At 42.2% G+C, this 17519-nt stretch overlaps 1 protein-coding gene and 1 non-coding gene across 5 annotated transcripts in view; both read right to left on the reverse strand.

The window, feature by feature from the left end:
- Window positions 1-17519, reverse strand: part of EPHA4 (EPH receptor A4) — a 167690-nt gene that overhangs the window by 117609 nt on the left and 32562 nt on the right. The window lies entirely within an intron of this gene.
- Window positions 2602-2672, reverse strand: TRNAR-CCU (transfer RNA arginine (anticodon CCU)). The gene has a single exon. It is a non-coding gene; the product is annotated as a tRNA-Arg (tRNA).

The following is a 17519-nucleotide window of genomic DNA, read 5'->3' on the forward strand; positions in this document are numbered from 1 at the left end:
CCCCAAATAATCCTATTTCCAGGTTGGACAACCACCTTAACAAAGTGTACATTAACCATTAGATGTATTACACTCTGCCCCCCCAAAAAAAAAAAAAAAATCAAAGAGCCAGTAAAATGTTTTACCTGCTCAGCCACCTACACTCCCAGCCACCTCCCGGCTCCCTTTATACCTCCTCTTTCCTTTGAATCACCATGGCCAAGTTAGAACGTCTTTTAATTACTATAATACTACCTGATCCTTGCAGTGCTTACTGGCAAAGATTTTCATACGCCTCATTTAACAAAATGAATCATCAATACAACCCGGTAAGGTAGGAGTTATCCCGTTTCCCAGATTAGGAAACTGAGCCTCAGGGAGGTGGTCCAGCCAACCAAAGCAGGAACTGGATCTTCTGATTCTAAATCCCAAGCCACTCCTCTTCTACCAGTTTCCATCCCTGAGAAGGCCATCTCCATGCCCTTCCTTTTCTATCCTTGCCTTCTGGGTTGGCTGCTCGTCCATACCATCAGCGAATGTCCTCCATCCCAGAAGTTAAAATGCTTTCCAAGTGCGCCCACAACTAAAGGTATGCTCTAACCTTCCGTCACATACACCCTTTAATACAACCAGATGGAGAGTAAATTGGCATTTGCAAGCTCAAATTAAAAGCAGATGACATTAAAAAAAAAAAAAAAGTAGATGTATGCCCTCCCTTTAAAAAAAAAAAAAAAGCAAACAATAGGAAAAACAACTCAAGAGGATACACATTAATGGCGGTTCTCTTTGAGGGATGGGACTGTGGGTCATTTTCTTCACTGCAATAGTCTATATTTCCTAAATTTTCTTCAATTAACACACGTTATACTGTTTGATATCAGAAAAAAATGATTTTAAAAATGTTAAGCAATGGAGATACTGGCACGCCAAGTCTTCTGAGGAAGGAAGGAAAGGGACCGTGGCTGCTGTGATCAGCTGGCAGAGACTCCTTTTGCTTAGTTGCGATACAGCGGATCACTTTCATGTGGCCTTTTTCACCATGGTCTTGTAACTCCTACCCAAATGATGGGGCGGAATTATGCGGATAGGGTAACCGCGGCCCCCAGAGGGCCTGCTCAGTTTTGTCATCCTGCTGGGCTTGAGGTGAGCCATCCCAGAGATGGGAGACATAGGATCCCACCACTGCCAGCGAAGAACAGCCAAGAGCAAAGCTCGTACTTTGGACCCGGGATCCCTGTGCTGTGAAGTTCCTGGAACCAAGAAAGAAAGAGGGAGAGAGAGACAGGAGAGAGCCGTCACACTGAAGACAGTGAGAAGTGGTGGCAGAGAAGCAGTGGCAGGAGAGACCAGCAGGAGATGGTGTGGTGGGCTTCCTGGCCCATGGAGCAAGAAAGCTGAAAGCTGAGTGCCTTCGAGCTGAGGCTTACTGGCAGAATAGGGTGCCTCCAGGCACTTACTGGCAGAGCTGAAAGAGCTTTGTAACACTTGCCTGAGCAGGGCAGAGGCCGAGGGCCAGTGAGAGGCCTGTCTGTGAGCAAGGCTAAAGAAGAGGCTGTCCTGATGGAAAAACTGTATCCGGAGAGTTCCTGAACCTGAATTGTAACCTGTTACTTCCCTAATAAACTCTATCATCGTGAGTGTTGCCTGTGAGTTCTGTATGGCCACTGCAATGAATTCTCGAACCCAGCAGGGAAGTGAAGAGTGCCATGGGAGGGATGGCTGGTGTCAGAATTGGTGAAGACGGTAGCGAGAGGAGGCATGCTTGACCTCTACCTCAGAGGAATCAGCCTTGGGCTGTTGATCTTCAATCTCCTTCCTCCTTGTGAAGTTAGAGGAGGTCAGACACTGCCCCCACACTGTTTTTACACCAGTGCTGAGGAAACTGTGGGGAGGGTGGGGTGAAGACAGCTACCACCATTGACAAACACAGCAGGGAAACAGAATAGAGGACTTTCTCTCTCCACCAGGGATTGTGACTTCTGGGAAGCACCTACTCCTCCCTAAGGGCTGCCAACCCCTTCCACACCTAAACACGCTAACATGTACCAATAGGGAATGCCGATCCCCTAAAGCAAGTGTAAAATTGTTTTTTAATATGAGCAGAGAGGAAGTTGGTTATTCTGCCAACAGAACTAATTATTTTGACCTAATATTTTGAGATCCCCTGGTATCAAATCTGTGATTCAAATCACCTGAGAGGTTGACAAAGATTATCTGTAGCCTAAACTTAAAAACAAAATTTGAAATGGTGCTGAAAGGCATAATCTCTTTTACTTTTAGTAGCTCTAAAGTGACACACTGTGAGATTGCATGAAACATCATTCATTAACATGTAAAAGTTTCCAGGGGCTACACCATGGAGTTTCTTGTTGCTAGCTGCTGTCCAGTTGCTCCCGACTCCTGCCAAACCCAGACACGACAGAACGAAACGCTGCCTGGTCCCGTGCCATCCCCATGATCAGCTGTGGATCGGTGGACAAAAGGGTTTTCACTGGCTGATCTTCCGAAGTCAATCACCAGGCCTTTCTTCCTAATCTATCTTAATCTGGAAGCTTCTGAAATCTGTTCAACATCATAACAAGCAAACCTCCAATGACAGATGGGTGGTAACTGAGCAGAAGGTGTACTGGCTGGGAATCAAACCCAGATCTCTTGCACAGGAGGCGAGAATTCTACCACCGAACCACCAGTGCCTCCTCATGGAGTTTCTAGACACAAAGAAGAGGAACTTTTTTTTTTTTTTATCCCACATTAGGAGAAACCAACAAGTATATTCTCCTCAACATGAAAACAGAACACCGCTAAAAGGAAAAATGTTTTAATGTGATTGCTGTTTTAATATGACAAAGTCCAACCTACCACAAAACCATTCATGAAAAGGGAGAAAAAAATGGATTCCGAAAGTAGTTTCAAGTGTTAGGTTAGCTTAATATCAAAATAATAAACACTAAAAGCAAACAGTCCAGTAGGGGCAGGTAATAAATCATGACACTTGTGGGAATCAGACCTCATTAGGTTTGAAACAACAAACGCTATTGCACAAACTGGTTATTACCACCAGGTTGTCCCTCTCTCCCTCCCTCTTTTCTTTTTTCCCTCTGAAAAAAAAAAAAAAAACAACTTGGGACAAAGCCTAAATCCTTTAATATGTAATTTCTTTCCTTATTGTACATGTCTCAGCAAGTCACCGTCAGCTGTTATTTGTTATTAAGGATCTGTGTAAACACTGAGTTTCAGGAGTCTGACTCATGCATCAGAACAGGAAGGGAAAGGCTGGATCGAAGTGTTACTTTCATCTGCAGTCAGGTTTGGCACTATCCATTACAGAGGAGACGGCAGTTAACATTCTCAAACAGGAAACATTTGAGCAGAGTAGGAAGCAAAGGCTAGAGTGCAACAAACTAGGAGGAGGTGACCCCCGTGGGCTGACAGTCTTAGGGATGGGTGAATACACCCTGCCAAGGATACCTAAGACACACGTGCCCTGGGCACCCTGCTAGGAGGTGCCAGAACCAACAGAGAAAGCTGTTAGGCTAGGAACGCTTAAATCTGTAGGCTGGGGGCTTTGTGGGCATGATTTGGCAATGGGGGACAGAAGGAATTCTGTTCTCCAGCTCCAGGGGGTGCATTTCTGGCCCTGTCTTAGCCAGGAAGGGAAGAATTACAGCAGGACATAGCAATCTGCAGGAAGCCAGTCCTTTTTGTAGTCCAAAAAGCAGAACATCCTACACTCAGCCCAGAATCCATTACTCACTGTGTTGTGGGTAAATGTGATTCTTTGAACACTCCCCATACCCTGGAATCCTTCAAATACTGCCTGTGAGTGGCTTAGCACACAGTTGATAGCTCAAAGGCCTGGGAATTAACTTATAGCAGCTAATTTAGTCACAGGATCCGAGTATACTGGGCTACAATCAAGTTCAGAAAAACACCAAAACCAAACCTACTGCCGTGGAGTTGATTCTGACTCATCGTGGTCCTAGAATGGGTTAAAGCATGACTGACTCAACTGCAGCAAACAAACCTGTTCTAAAACTACCCAAGAAAGCGCAGATAAGCATGAATTATTACCAGCAAAGTCTAACAAGGGTTTCTAACTTACACAAAATTGTTATCTCTACCTTTCCAAGAGCGTGTAGTATTGAAACTGCAACATTAGAAAAGTAATCTTCAACTTTTTAAAGGAAGCTTAGAACACCAACATCTAGTTAGACATTGTTTGTCCTGGTGGGTTTACTACTCTGCTAGAGAAAATTCTACCACTGATCCACTGCTGTTTTTTTTGTTTTCTCTACATTATAGCTATCCAAATCCAAGACAGAATTTTGCTTGTGTGCTAAGGTCACAGGCCTGATTTTTCTCTCAGGGAAGCAGAAAGTCTTACACAACGAATGTTGGCTGAACAAAAAAGACGAATGAAGGAAGAGATGCCTTGTGCTGAAATTTCAAATGAAAATGTGTCAGGAGCAAGGACCTCTACCGGCATTGACTGACCTCTTTCCTTTTGCAAGGGAGTGGCCTGTGTTCTTTCCAAGGGGGGGCTGGTTGAGACAAACCAAACGCAGGGAGGTGTTTGCAAGTGGAACTGCAAACATTGTTCAGTTGTCGCAGTGATACTTAAATGCATCCTGTTGAACGATGAGACAGACTGATCAGTGGAGATTTCACAACCTAGTTCTTGCTGACCACTTTAATTTGCTATGCAAGTACCTGCTAAAAACCTGACCAAATTTCCTCGTTGTTGTAAAGGTACATTATTAACTTCCAGTTTCTGCTCAAGGAAGCAAGGTTTCTCAGCCACTCTTCTTCCCTTTACAAGCTGCCAGGAGAACAGTGTGAAGGTCAAAGCTGTCATGTCAAAATGGCCTGTTAGCAAGTGTTGAATCTGAGCAAAGGGCCCTGGTGTGAAAACTTTGTGAAAGTTATATATAAAAATATACATGCATTACAATAAACCCATTATTTATTTCATTGTCAGGCAGCGCCATAACTCCAAACCCTTGTATTTTTGTTCAAAATATATTACAACAAACCATAAACATGGTCTGTCTTCTTTGGGTTGGCTTATCTATTTCTCTGTGGCCCTTTGCTAATGTTTGAATGAGGAAACGGAGGCACAGGTAGGAACCAACTCCTCTCTCTCACACCCATGTGTATCAATAAAGGATACAGATGGGCGCTTGACTAAGTTGGTTGATGACTGCGAGGGATGCATTCAAAGCAAAAATTCAAAGGTGTGTCCCTGAAAGAAAAATGTTGAAATCCTGGTTTACACCCTTCTGTGACTCCTGAAGTCAACACAGCTTCTAGACATGCTGATTATAGCAAACTGAATGAGTTCCATTTTATGGAGTTTCAAAATGTATATACGAATGATGGTATGCACGACTGTGCCTTTCTGAGGAAACCATCAGCATGACCTCAAATGTATTCTGAGCTTTAGTTTTACGACTAAGCCAAACCAAACTCATTGCCATTGAGTCAATTCTGACTCACAGTGACCCTATAGGACAGAGTGGAACTGCCCCATAGGGATTCCAAGGAGCAGCTGGTAGATTCGAACTGCCTACCTTTAGATTAGCAGCCGTAGCTCTTAACCACTGCGCCCCCAGAGCTCCAGTTTTATGACTACACCATCAAGAAGTGCCTGTGAAGCCAGGACTCTTGGATTGTAAATCCAAGAGGAGAGATCATCTCCCCCTCTGAAAATGAGGACAGCCTCTATGGGGCAACCAACTATACTCCCCCTTTCAGGTAACATTGAAAGGCAGAATCCTGGCTACCTGGGAGCCATATTGTAAGAGCAGGATGAGCCACACCAGAAGAGCTCCAGGCCAAAGCCCCTTGTGAGACTGCTTTTCCCATATCTCCATGGCACCCCATGTGTTTCATGCCTAAGTAAATATTCCAAAACCAAACCAAGCCAGTTGCTGTCTCATGGTGACACCGTGTGTATCAGAGTAGAACTACGCTTCATAGGCTTTTCAGTGCCTGATTTTTCCGGAAGTAGATCGTCAGGCATTTCTTCCCAGAAGCCTCCAGATGGACTCAAACTGCCAACGTGTCAGTTAGCACTGGAGCTATGAACCATTTGCTCTGCTCAGGTTTCTGCCTTACATAGTTTCCAGCTTTCGCAAGTTTTACTGTATAAGATATCCATATACAAACAGGTCTAGTTAGATAGGGCACAAGGAACCCCAGTAGCACAGCAGTTAAGCACTTGGCTGCGAAGGGAAAGGTTGCCTGTTTGAACTCACCCAGCAGCTCTGCAGAAGCAAAGACCTGGCGACCTGCTCCTGTAAAGATTTCAGCTTAGAGAAACCTGTGGGGCAGTTCCACTCTGTCCTATAGGGTCTATGAGTTGGAATGGACTCGACGACACATAACAACAGTTAGGGCATATGTCTCTACTAAAACCAAACCCATTGCCGTCGAGTTGATTCCGACTCATAGCGACCCTATAGGACAGAGTAGAATTGCCCCACAGAGTTTCCAAGGAGCACCTGGTGGATTTGAACTGCCAACCTTTGGCTTAGCAGCTGTAGCACTTAACCACTATACCATTAAGTCTAAATTGGTCTGTCTGATCTGGATAAGCAGAGACTCAACTGCAAATGTCAATTCAACTACTTTCTTTGCAGGATATTAGCTGGGATCATTTTAACCGATATCTTTAGAAGGATAACTAAAAGGATGATTTGACAATGACCCACACATGGAATAAACTATAGTTCTTTTACTGATGAATTTGCCCAATAAAACACATCTATAATTAACAAATACATTATTGGTACTCTAGTTCCCCACAGAGGTTTTGGAAATTTTGTCTGCCCTAGTCCTTGCTCTGGTTCTGGCCCTGGTTGTTTCCATTTGTTGGTCTTCTTGACTAGTCCACATCCAGTCCTGCTCCCAACAAGTCTTCCTTTTAACCAGAATACTATGTTAATTCCAGAAAGTTCTGAGATTCTATTTATAAGTGCTACAAATTCTACCACTGGTAACTGGAAAGGATCTTGGTTGCTGGATGAAAAACAGCATCTTGGATGGTCTGCTACACTCTTGCTTTGCTGCAACGGAATGGGGGCTGTGGGAATTTCCAAACTTTTTGGAAGGAAGAGAACAACCTCCAGGTTCTGATTATCCCTAGAATCCAAGGTCAATTTATAGCTCTGTCTAAAAGTCTCCATAGGTGAGAACATTTTGATCAGTTCTTCTTTGTTCCACTAGGACTACCACATTTAACTGACAATTTACTCTTATATCTACAGCCAAACTAAACAGCCTTTCACTCCTGTGTAATAGTTGCCATAAAAAAAAGGTAGATAACTCACACCTCTCCAGTAGACAAAACTGTTCTTCACTTGAGCACTGACACAATTAATTTAATTTTATATTAGCTAGAAAGAATATTATTCATAGCATCCAAACTAAACATATGTGGTACTGGCTAATTCCATTTCATCTGGAATTGAACTCATTGGTCTAATCCGGGGTTTCTGCATTTAATCCACCACTACCGGATCCACAGGACTTTCTATTCCTACCAGGTTAAAAAGCACAAGCATCACTATTATCTCCCTTGGATCTTGCAAGGATGGAACCTACACCTGACTTTCAGTTCTTGATCATCTACGGTCAGTCTTGGTGGTGTTAGCAGTACATGAGTTCACCAGTGGCTTCCAAAACTATTCCTTAGCCTAAATTAATCTGAACTACCTGAGTTTATTTAAAATTCAGATTAAAATCTCCCAGCTCAAGACTCTTGGGATGTGACCTTAAAAGAGCTTTCTTTGTAACAAACCAAACCAGTTGCCATCAAGTCGATTCCAACTCATAGCAACCCTACAAGACAGAGTAGAATGGCCCCATAGAGTTTCTAAGGAGCAGCTGGCAGATTCAAATCGCTGAACTTTGATTAGCAGATGTAGCTCTTAACCACTGGGCCATTAGCAATCCCCAAATGATTCTAATGTGCAAACTCATTTTTGGAACTGCTTAGATTCATTATCAGAAAGGAAAGCCCAGAAAGCACTCACTTCCACTAGCATACTTTGTGCCATGCTTACTTTCAAAAAGGAACAACTCTGTGTTGACTTTCTAGAAGAGTTCCAAATTCCAAATCTAAGTAAACATCATCATCATCATTTGTCTATTGCCCTTCACCACCCATCTACAAGATAATAAAACATCGATCACACCAAATCATAGGCACCTTTTTATTTTTTTTTTTTGGCTTTCAAACAACTGATTTGTTATTTTCTCTCTTTTTGTTTAAATAAAGTCAATCATTCTTCAAATATAACCTTCAAGTCAACTTTACTCTGAGGCTTTCCTTATCTTTCTTCTGAATGCCTGAAGTGGCAGAATAAAGATTTTGGTAAACATTACAAATCTCCACATCAATGGCACATTCCCTTTGGTTGAAGGAAATATCCACCATCCTTGCTCAGCAAATAATCCCGGAAGCCAGTCTATGTGAAGAATGCTGCATCAGGATTGGAGAAAGACTCATTAACGACCTGTGATATGCAGGTAACACAACTTTACTTGCTGAAAGCAAAGAGGACTTGACACACTTACTGATGAAGATCAAAGACTTTCTTCAATATAAAGAAAACAGACACACCTCACAACTGGACCAGTAAGCAACATCATGATAAACAGAGAAAAGACTGAAGTTGTCAAGGATTTCATTTTACTTGGATCTATAATCAATGCATATAGAAGCAGCAGTCAAGAAATCAAAGGACATACTGCATTGGGCAAATCTGCTGCAAAAGACCTCTTTAAAGTGTTAAAAAAGCAAAGAAGTCACCTTGAGGACTAGGGTGCGTCTGATGCAAGTCATAGTATCTTCAATTGCCTCATATGCACGCAAAATTTGGACAATGAATAAGGAAGCCTGAAGAAGAATTGGTGCCTTTGAATTATGCTGTTGGAGAAGAATACTAAATATACTACGGACTACCAAAAGAACAAATCTGTCTTGGAAGAAGTTCAGTCAGAATGCTCCTTAGAAGCGAGGATGACGAGACCACGTCTCACATACTTTGGACATGTTATCAGGAGGGACCAGTCCCTGGAGAAGGACATCATGCTTGGTGAAGTAGAGGGTCAGTGAAAAATAGGAAGACTCTCAACAAGAGGAACTGACACAGTAGCTGCAAAGATGGACTCAAGCATAGCAACGATTGATTGTGAGGATGGCACAGGACTGGGCAGTGTTTCATTCTGTTGTACACAGGGTCACTAGGAGTCTGAACCAACTTGATGGCACCTAACAATGACTGCTCTAGGACAGAAAGAATAGTTTCCACGATCAATGGCTTTTAATGCCCAGGAAGATAGCAGACAATCAACAGAAAGCTAGCAAATGAGCCAAGAGAGGAGACCAAACTTCTCCCCTACCCTTCAAAGTTATCCAAAATCCAGCTCTACCTACTTGGCTTCCTCAATCCCAGTGGAGGCAACTAACTGCCTGTTCCTGGCTCACGGGATCCATTATCTTAGCTTGTTTTGCCTGGAGTCACCTCCTCTACCTTCTTTCTCTCTACATACCTTATCAAGTTTCTCTTCTCCTTGGAAGCCTTTAGAAATAACTCCAGTCAATACAGATAGTTCTTCTATCTTTAAGGGAGAGCACTTATTATATCACATACTTTGACACTTAAGAGTTAAAAGATACCCTGTAGATAATCTAATCCACTTAACTATTTCCCAGAAGAGAAAACTGATGTGGGAAAGCTAAGGAACTTATCCATAATCAGACAATTGGACATTTTCAGAATAAAGAATAGAAACCCAGTCATTCAACCTATACCAAAAAGAATTGGTCGTTGATCAACCATTTCAGGAGGTAGCATATGATCAGGAACCAGTGGTACTGAAAGAAGAGGTCCAAGCTGCACTGAAGGCATTGGTGAAAAATAAGACTCCAAGAATTGACAGAGTACCAAATGAGATGTTTCAACAAGCGGATGTACACTGGAAGTGCCCATTTATCTATGCCAAGAAATTTGGAAGACAGCTACCTGGCCAACCGACTGCAAGAGATCCATATTTATGACTATTTCAAAGAAAGGTGATTCAACAGAATGCAGAAACTATCAAACAACATCATTAACATCACACACAAGTAAAATTTTGCTGAAGATCATTCAAAAGGAGTTGCGCAGCAGTACATTGCCAGAGAACTGCCAAAAATTCAAGCCAGATTCAGAAGAGGATGTGTAAAAAGGGATTATCATTGCTGATGTCAGATAGATCTTGGCTGAAAGCAGGGAATACCAGAAAGATGTTTACCTGTGTTTTATTGATTATGCAAAGGCATTCAACTGTGTGGATCATAACAAATTATGGATAACATTACATAGAATGGGAATTCTAGAGCACTTAATTGCGCTTATGAGGAACCTGTACATAGACCAAGAGGTAGTCGATCGAACAGAACAAGGGTATACTACGTGGTTTAAAGTCAGGAAAGGGGTGCATCAGGGTTGTATCCTTTCACCATACCTATCCAATATGTATGCTGAACAAATAATCACAAGAAATCAACTGAAGCATTCCACTGGGCAAATCTGTTGCAAAAGACCTTCTTAAAGTGTTAAAAAGCAAAGATGTCACCTTGAAGACTAAGGCGTGCCTGAGCAAACCATGCTGTTTTCAACTGCCTCATATGCATGAGAAAGCTGAACAATGAATAAGGAAGACTGAAGAAGAGTTGATGCCTTTGAATTATTGTGTTGGCGAAGAACACTGAATACACCATGGACTGCCAAAAGGATGAACAAATCTGTCTTGGAAGAAGTACAGCCAGAATGCTCCTTAGAAGCAAGGATGACGAGGCTATGTCTCACGTAATTTGTTACTTTTTTTTTTTTTTAATGTTATTGTACTTTAGATGAAGGTTTACAGTACAAACAAGTTTCTCATTAAACAGTTAGTACACATATTGTTTTATGACTCTGGCTAAAAACCCCACAACATGTCAACCCTCTCCCTTCTCAACCTTAGGTTCCTATTCCCAGCTTTCCTATCCCCTCCTGCCTTCTAGTCCTTGCCCCAGGGCTGGTGTGCTCCTTTAGTCTTGTTTTGTTTTACGGGCCTGTCCAATCTTTGGCTGAAGGGTGAACCTCAAGAATGACTTCATCGTCTCACATAATTTGGACATGTTATTGGGAGGGATCAATTCCTGGAGAAAGACATCATGCTTGGTAGAGGGTCAGCGAAAAAGAGGAAGATCCTCAACAAGTTGGACTGACGCAATGGGCTCAGGCATAACAATGATTGTGAGCATGGCACACGGCCAGGTAGTGTTTCCTTCTGTTGTAAGTGGTTCACTATGAGTCAGAACCGACTTGAAGGCACCTAACAAGAACAACGTTTCTCTCTCCATGAACAGAGAACTTTAGATGAGAAATTATTTTTTAATAAATGTGCTCGTGTTTACCCCTTCACAGAAAAGTCATCTTCAGATTAGTTGCCTTAGGTGCTCTGCAGTAAACTCCTGACATTCTTTAAAAAATATTTTCCAAAACCTCCATTAATTCCCAAATTAGAAGTTCTCTCTATAGATGAAAGGTCAAATCCCTTATCTCTGAAGAGGATAATTGTGTCCCCAGGTTAGGTGACTGAAAGATTAATGTGAGAACACGTATCAAATCAGAACAACAAACATGTACTAAAAGGTAGTTAAGGGTGTGGGCAGGGCCAGTATTCAGGCTTCTTAGGTTGAATCCAGACCCCTCATTGGCTAGCTGTGTGTCTTTACCCAAGCTGCTTAGATTCTGTGGGTCTTAGTTTCCTCATCCATGAAAAGAGGATAATGACAATCACTACTTTAATCAAGTAGATGTGATGTTACAAAGAAAGATGGAAGGTAAAGTGCTTACCACTGAGCCAGATTCTTACCAGGTTAAGTGCACAGCAACCTCAACATAAAACCAAAAAACCAAGCCCATTGCCCTGAAGTGGATTCTGACTCATGGTGACGCCATTATTGAAACACAGTAGAACTGAGCTTCATAGGGTTTTCTTGAATGTAATCTTTATGTTTCCTGTGGTTGCACTGGGCAAGTTTGAACCACCAATCTTTTAGTTAGTGGTTGAGTGCAAACCGTTTGCACCACCCAGGGACCTACAACCTCAACACAAATTGTTTAGATTAAAGCCAAAACTCGTGGCAGTCGAGCTGATTCCGACTTATACTGACCCTATAAGACAGAGTAGAAATGCCCTACAGGGTTTCCAAGGAGCGGCTGGCGGATTTGAACTGCCAACCTTGTAGTTAGCAGGCGAGTTCTTAACCACTGTGCCACCAGGGCTCCTACAAATTAAAGCCGGGGGGGTTGAGGGGAAGATTGCCCATTATGTGCCATGGCCCATTGAGCTCACTGGTGAACAGGTGAATGGTCAAAACTTTCATGCATTCATTCATTTATTCAATAGCTACTATATGCCACACTCAGTTCTAGGTTCTGAGGATTAAGCAAGGAAGAAAAAAGACTTCGGCCTTTATGGAGGTTACACTCTACTTGACTGCTAAATCCAAGAGTACTGAAGATCCACCATTTCCTTATTGCATTTATGTCATAAATGCTCAAAACATTTCTTTTGAAAGCAAGTTAAAAGTCACTCATTCAGAGTAAAAGTCACTGGTGAAAAGGAATCATTCTTTGGTATTCTCATTTTTCTTAAGCAAAAATAATAATAATAATAATGGAATTACACAGCATGATCAATCTCATTTTTCAACAATCGATCTATGAATTATCTGGTTTCCAAAAATTAAATCCACCTTAAAAGACAAATCGCTCAGTACTGAACATATCTGAAAAGAAGGTGGTAGACATTTGAAGAAGATATTTCCAAAAGAGGTCCTAAAATCTTAGGAGTGGCAGTATTATAGATCTAAAAAAAAAAAAGCAAACTCATTGCTATCTAGTCTACTCCAACACATAGAACCCTATAGTAAGCCACAGACTGCCAAGTTGACCCTTTCCAAGATTCGTTTCCATGAAAGTCTCTCTGTATTTGCTCTCAAAAAAAAAAAAAAAAAAAATCATGAGATACTTCAGAGTTACACAGACGCTTTTGTATAAGTATACCCAGACCCAGTGCCGTCGAGTCGATTCTGACTCATAGCGACCCTATAAGTATAAAAAAAAATACTACACAGCAAAACTGACACACTGCTGGGTATGCAGCAACCACAAAATGAGTAATTTACTGAATTGAACTAAGAGCCTAAAACATCCTGGGGTGAAATAGATGTATGAGTAGGGTTATAAGTCTTCTAGTCCAAGACACAAATGAAAATCTCCTTAGGGATATGGCTCTACCTGTAATTTATTTCTACATTATTCTTGTATGTAATACTACTTTTGGCATGTTAATGTATTGTCAAAGAATTCCAATCTGGTGACATGACAAAAGTTGTATTTCATTTTGGAATATAAAAAGTGTGAAAATCAATTGAATTATATATCAACGACATGCACAATGGGTAGCCAGTATTTTCTGGGTAATGTCACTTCTCCGGAATGATTAGCAGTCTAGAGCTATTAGATTAATTATTATAGCTTTATTCTTACTATTATAATCAGTTGGATTTGTTGGGGGAAGATAAAAACTCAAAGCTCATTTTTCCCCCCAAAAAAGAGTGATTTGCCAGAATCCACATAATTCGAATGATGAATTTCTTTTCTTGGCACTTGACTAAACCCATGAGTTTATGCTGGCAAATAAAATAAGTGCTGAAAGTTGAAGTCATTCTTTGATCTAGTAAATAAACCCGTAGAAAATTCAGCTTCAATTACAACTCTTTAAATTTACGACATATCCAATATTATAACAAGATGGTGACAAATACTGGTTTCTTACTGAAACTACATGATACATTCCGAGTGTGTTTCCAAAATCAACGGGCCGCATACAAATAAACAAAACTGTACTGACATTTTTACATTTCCCTTTTCACATTCGTTTGTTCATTCATCTCAATGCTCACATATGGAGTGTCAGTGCCGAATGGGGCCCTGTGAACTGCACTCTTTTAGGCACTACAGCAGATGCAAAGATAAACAGCCCAGGAAGAGCACAGATTCTGGTTCAGAGCTGCCATGCACAGTTGTATAGGCTGTTCACTACACAAATGTATTCAAATGAAGGAGAATAGGGGTTCTAAAATGCATCCTAAACTTCCGGGGCTGCAACAACGCAGATCGACCATTTAATCTACAGACCATGAAATGTAGACAAGGGCTACATAAACCATAATGACAGCAGCAGTAGTAACAGAAGTAGTAGCTAGAGCACAAAAACAATTGTGAGGATGGTGCAGGACCAGGCAGTGTTTCGTTCTGCTGTAAGTAGGGTCACTATGAGTCAGGACCGACTCCATGGCACCTAACAACAACAGTTAGAGCTAATATTTATTGAGTACTTACTATGTTCCAGGCATGTTTCAAGTAGTTTACAGGTATTTACTTATTTAATCGGCACAACAACTTGATACCAAAAAAAAAAAAACCCAAACCCATTGCCATCGAGTCAATTCCAACTCATAGCGACCCTATGGGACAGAGTATAACTGTCTCATAGGGCTCCCAAGCCTGTAAATCTTTTACAGAAGCAGATTTTCACATCCTTCTCCAGCGGAGTGGCCGGTGGGTTCAAACCAGTGACCTTTCGGTTAGCAGCCAAGTGCTTTAGCACTGCCACACCAGGCTCCTTAACCTGATTACCCATTGCTGTCGAGTCGATTCCAACTCATAGGGACCCTATCAGACAGAGCAGAACCGCCCCATAGAGTTTCCAAGGAGGGCCTGGTGGATTTGAACTGCCGACCTTTTGGTTAGCGGCCGTAACTCTTAACCGCTATGCCACCAGGGCTCCTTAACCTGATTAAGTAGCTACTATTACTATCTGCGGAAACCCTGGTGGCTTAATGGTTAAGTGCTATGGCTCCTAACCAAAAGATTGGCAGTTCGAATCCACCAGGCCCTCCTTGGAAACTCTACAGGGCATTCCGCTCCGTCCTATAGGGTCACTATGAGTCGGAATCGACTCGACGTAAGTGGGTTTGGGTATTACTATCTGCACTCTCTACATTAGCAAGCCAATGCACAGAGAATTAACTTGCCTGAAGTCAAGAGCTAATAATTAGCAGAGCCCAAGCAGTCTGAGTTTACTCACTAAGCAATACTCTGTGCCCTGCAATGTAAGGCAAAAGTGTCTTTAGAAAATATAGTAAGTGACATCGAGGAATGGAGTTTAAAACCTTGCAAGAGTTCACAGGGAGAAGAAAGTGCTACTTGAACAGGGTCTTGAAGGAGGCACAAAATGGTTGACGGGCAGGAAGGCACGTGGGGCAGAGTAAACTTCGGATAAATGTGGAGTGGCTGGAGCCTTAGTGTAGTTAAGGAGCAGTAAGGAGGCGAAGAGAGAACTTACACAACCTTCCCTGCAGGCCCGCAGTGAACAGCCAGAGGTCCTTTTGGAGTAGGAGTGCCACAGGATTGGCACTCAGGTTTAGGAAGATTTATAACTCCCCATGTAGGGTTGCTACGCGTCAGAATCTACTCCACGGCAATGGGTTAATGGGTAAAGAGAAGGAGTACCTGGGTGGTGCAAATGGTTACTAACCAAAAGGTTGGTGGTTAGAACCCACCTAGAGGCACCTCCAAAGAAAGGCCTGGCAATCTGTTTCTGAAAGGTCACAGCCTTGAAAGCCCAGTGGAGTGTAGTTCTACTCTGCTATGCATGGGGTTGCCATGAGACGAAATCAACTCCTTGGCAACTGGTATATAGTGAAGGCCGAATGGGCTTGGAGGAGGAGGGGATAGAAAAGAGGGAAGATTTGCATAACACCCAAGTATACTTCATTTATTAGCACTCGTCCATTTTTACAAGACAGTTTTCTTTAGTTCAGTAAATTCTCTCTATTCAAAGCAAAATCTCCAGGAGGAGTTCCTACTCTTATTATTATTCAAGCTTCTATGTGCAACACAAAACAAATATGCATTCAGTGAGCAATACATCGTGTGGATTGACAGATTTTCATGGTAGCCGGTAAATCAAATCATTTGCCTCGATTGTCTTCACATCTGACGGAAGTAAACAGGGTCGAAATTGGTCAATAAAATTTAAATTACCAAACATGCTGCCTTTGAGCAACTTCTTTCTCCTCTTTTTGTACTGATATGACCTTTTTAAAATTTAATTTTGCATTCCATGTGTATCCAACAAATCCTTGTATACCAACTGGGGCTCTCAAAACAGGATCAGAGATATACCAAGAAATGGAGAGGTGTTTGTTTAATTGAATTGTGAGTGGGAAGGGCACTTACTGTTCAGTTAAAATATCTTAGAATTCTAAGGGACCAGGACAGTCGTTCAAGTCCTTCATTCCAGAGATGGATACTTGCTGAAGCATCTCTGACTAAAGATTCCCTCCAGTTTCTGTTGAAGTACTTGGCCAGGACACAGAATGTACTGCTTATCTTTGAGGGGTTGGCTGCCCAGGCATGTAGAAACCTCACTGGTGTTGGCAACATAGGAAAATGAGAAGCAATTGGAATCTGGGGGGACTGGATCTAAGGACACTAGAGTGGGGCTGGCCTCCAAAAGGGCTAAATTTGTGTCTGAAGAGCTGTAGAGAATGAAGTCTTGATTTGAGACAACATCAAACTCTCCAGGCTTCCAGCCAGGGTGTAGAGAACAGCTAGGGGGTTCTAAGAGGTGCCATACTAAAAGTCAGGGGAGCGAGCCACATTCAAGTTCCTGATGATTCACAAGATTCTGTGGGATTGAGAAATAGGGTGCAGCACCCTAGGGGAAGGGAACAGCAAGAACTCATAGGGGAGTTCAGGGTTACAGCCGAAGATGCTGGTCCCAGCGAGGAGCCGGAATGCTGAGCCAGAAAGACAGACCAAAGGAGTTGTAATTTCTGTGCCGATACGGTATGTGGGAAGCAGTAACTCATAGGTATATAGATGACAATATTCACCCCAAACAAAACAGAAAGGCAGTCTACAATAGCAAAATGAATTGCCAACCCAGCGAGTAGGTGATCCTTAGACTACCACTGAACCACCTCCCTTGGTCTAGGCTGGCCAAAACCAAACCAAACCCACTGCCGTCGAGTCGATTCCAACTCACAGAGACCCTATAGGACAGGGTAGAACTGCCCCATAGAGTTTCCAAGGAGCACCTGGCAGCTTCAAACTGCCAACCTTTTGATTAGCAGCCATAACACTTAACCACTACGCCACCAGAGTTTCCTCTAGACTGGCAGTAGAGAGAAAAAGGCATGTGTCACCAGCAAAACAAGAGGAAAAACACCACGCTTATGAGTGTATAGAAAGAAGGCAGGGATAGAGAGCTGGAGTTATACCAGCAGTAACTTCATGTGAGAGCTTGAGGGTTACTCTAATTTTCTTTCTGGGTGGAAGTGTATGTCCCTTTCTCTGCATTTTCTAAATTTTCTACAATGAACAGTATTAATTTCATAAATAAAACCAAAAAGCCAAACCAGC

Source organism: Elephas maximus, chromosome 6 (assembly GCF_024166365.1).
Source record: "Elephas maximus indicus isolate mEleMax1 chromosome 6, mEleMax1 primary haplotype, whole genome shotgun sequence".
Lineage (NCBI taxonomy): Eukaryota > Metazoa > Chordata > Mammalia > Proboscidea > Elephantidae > Elephas > Elephas maximus.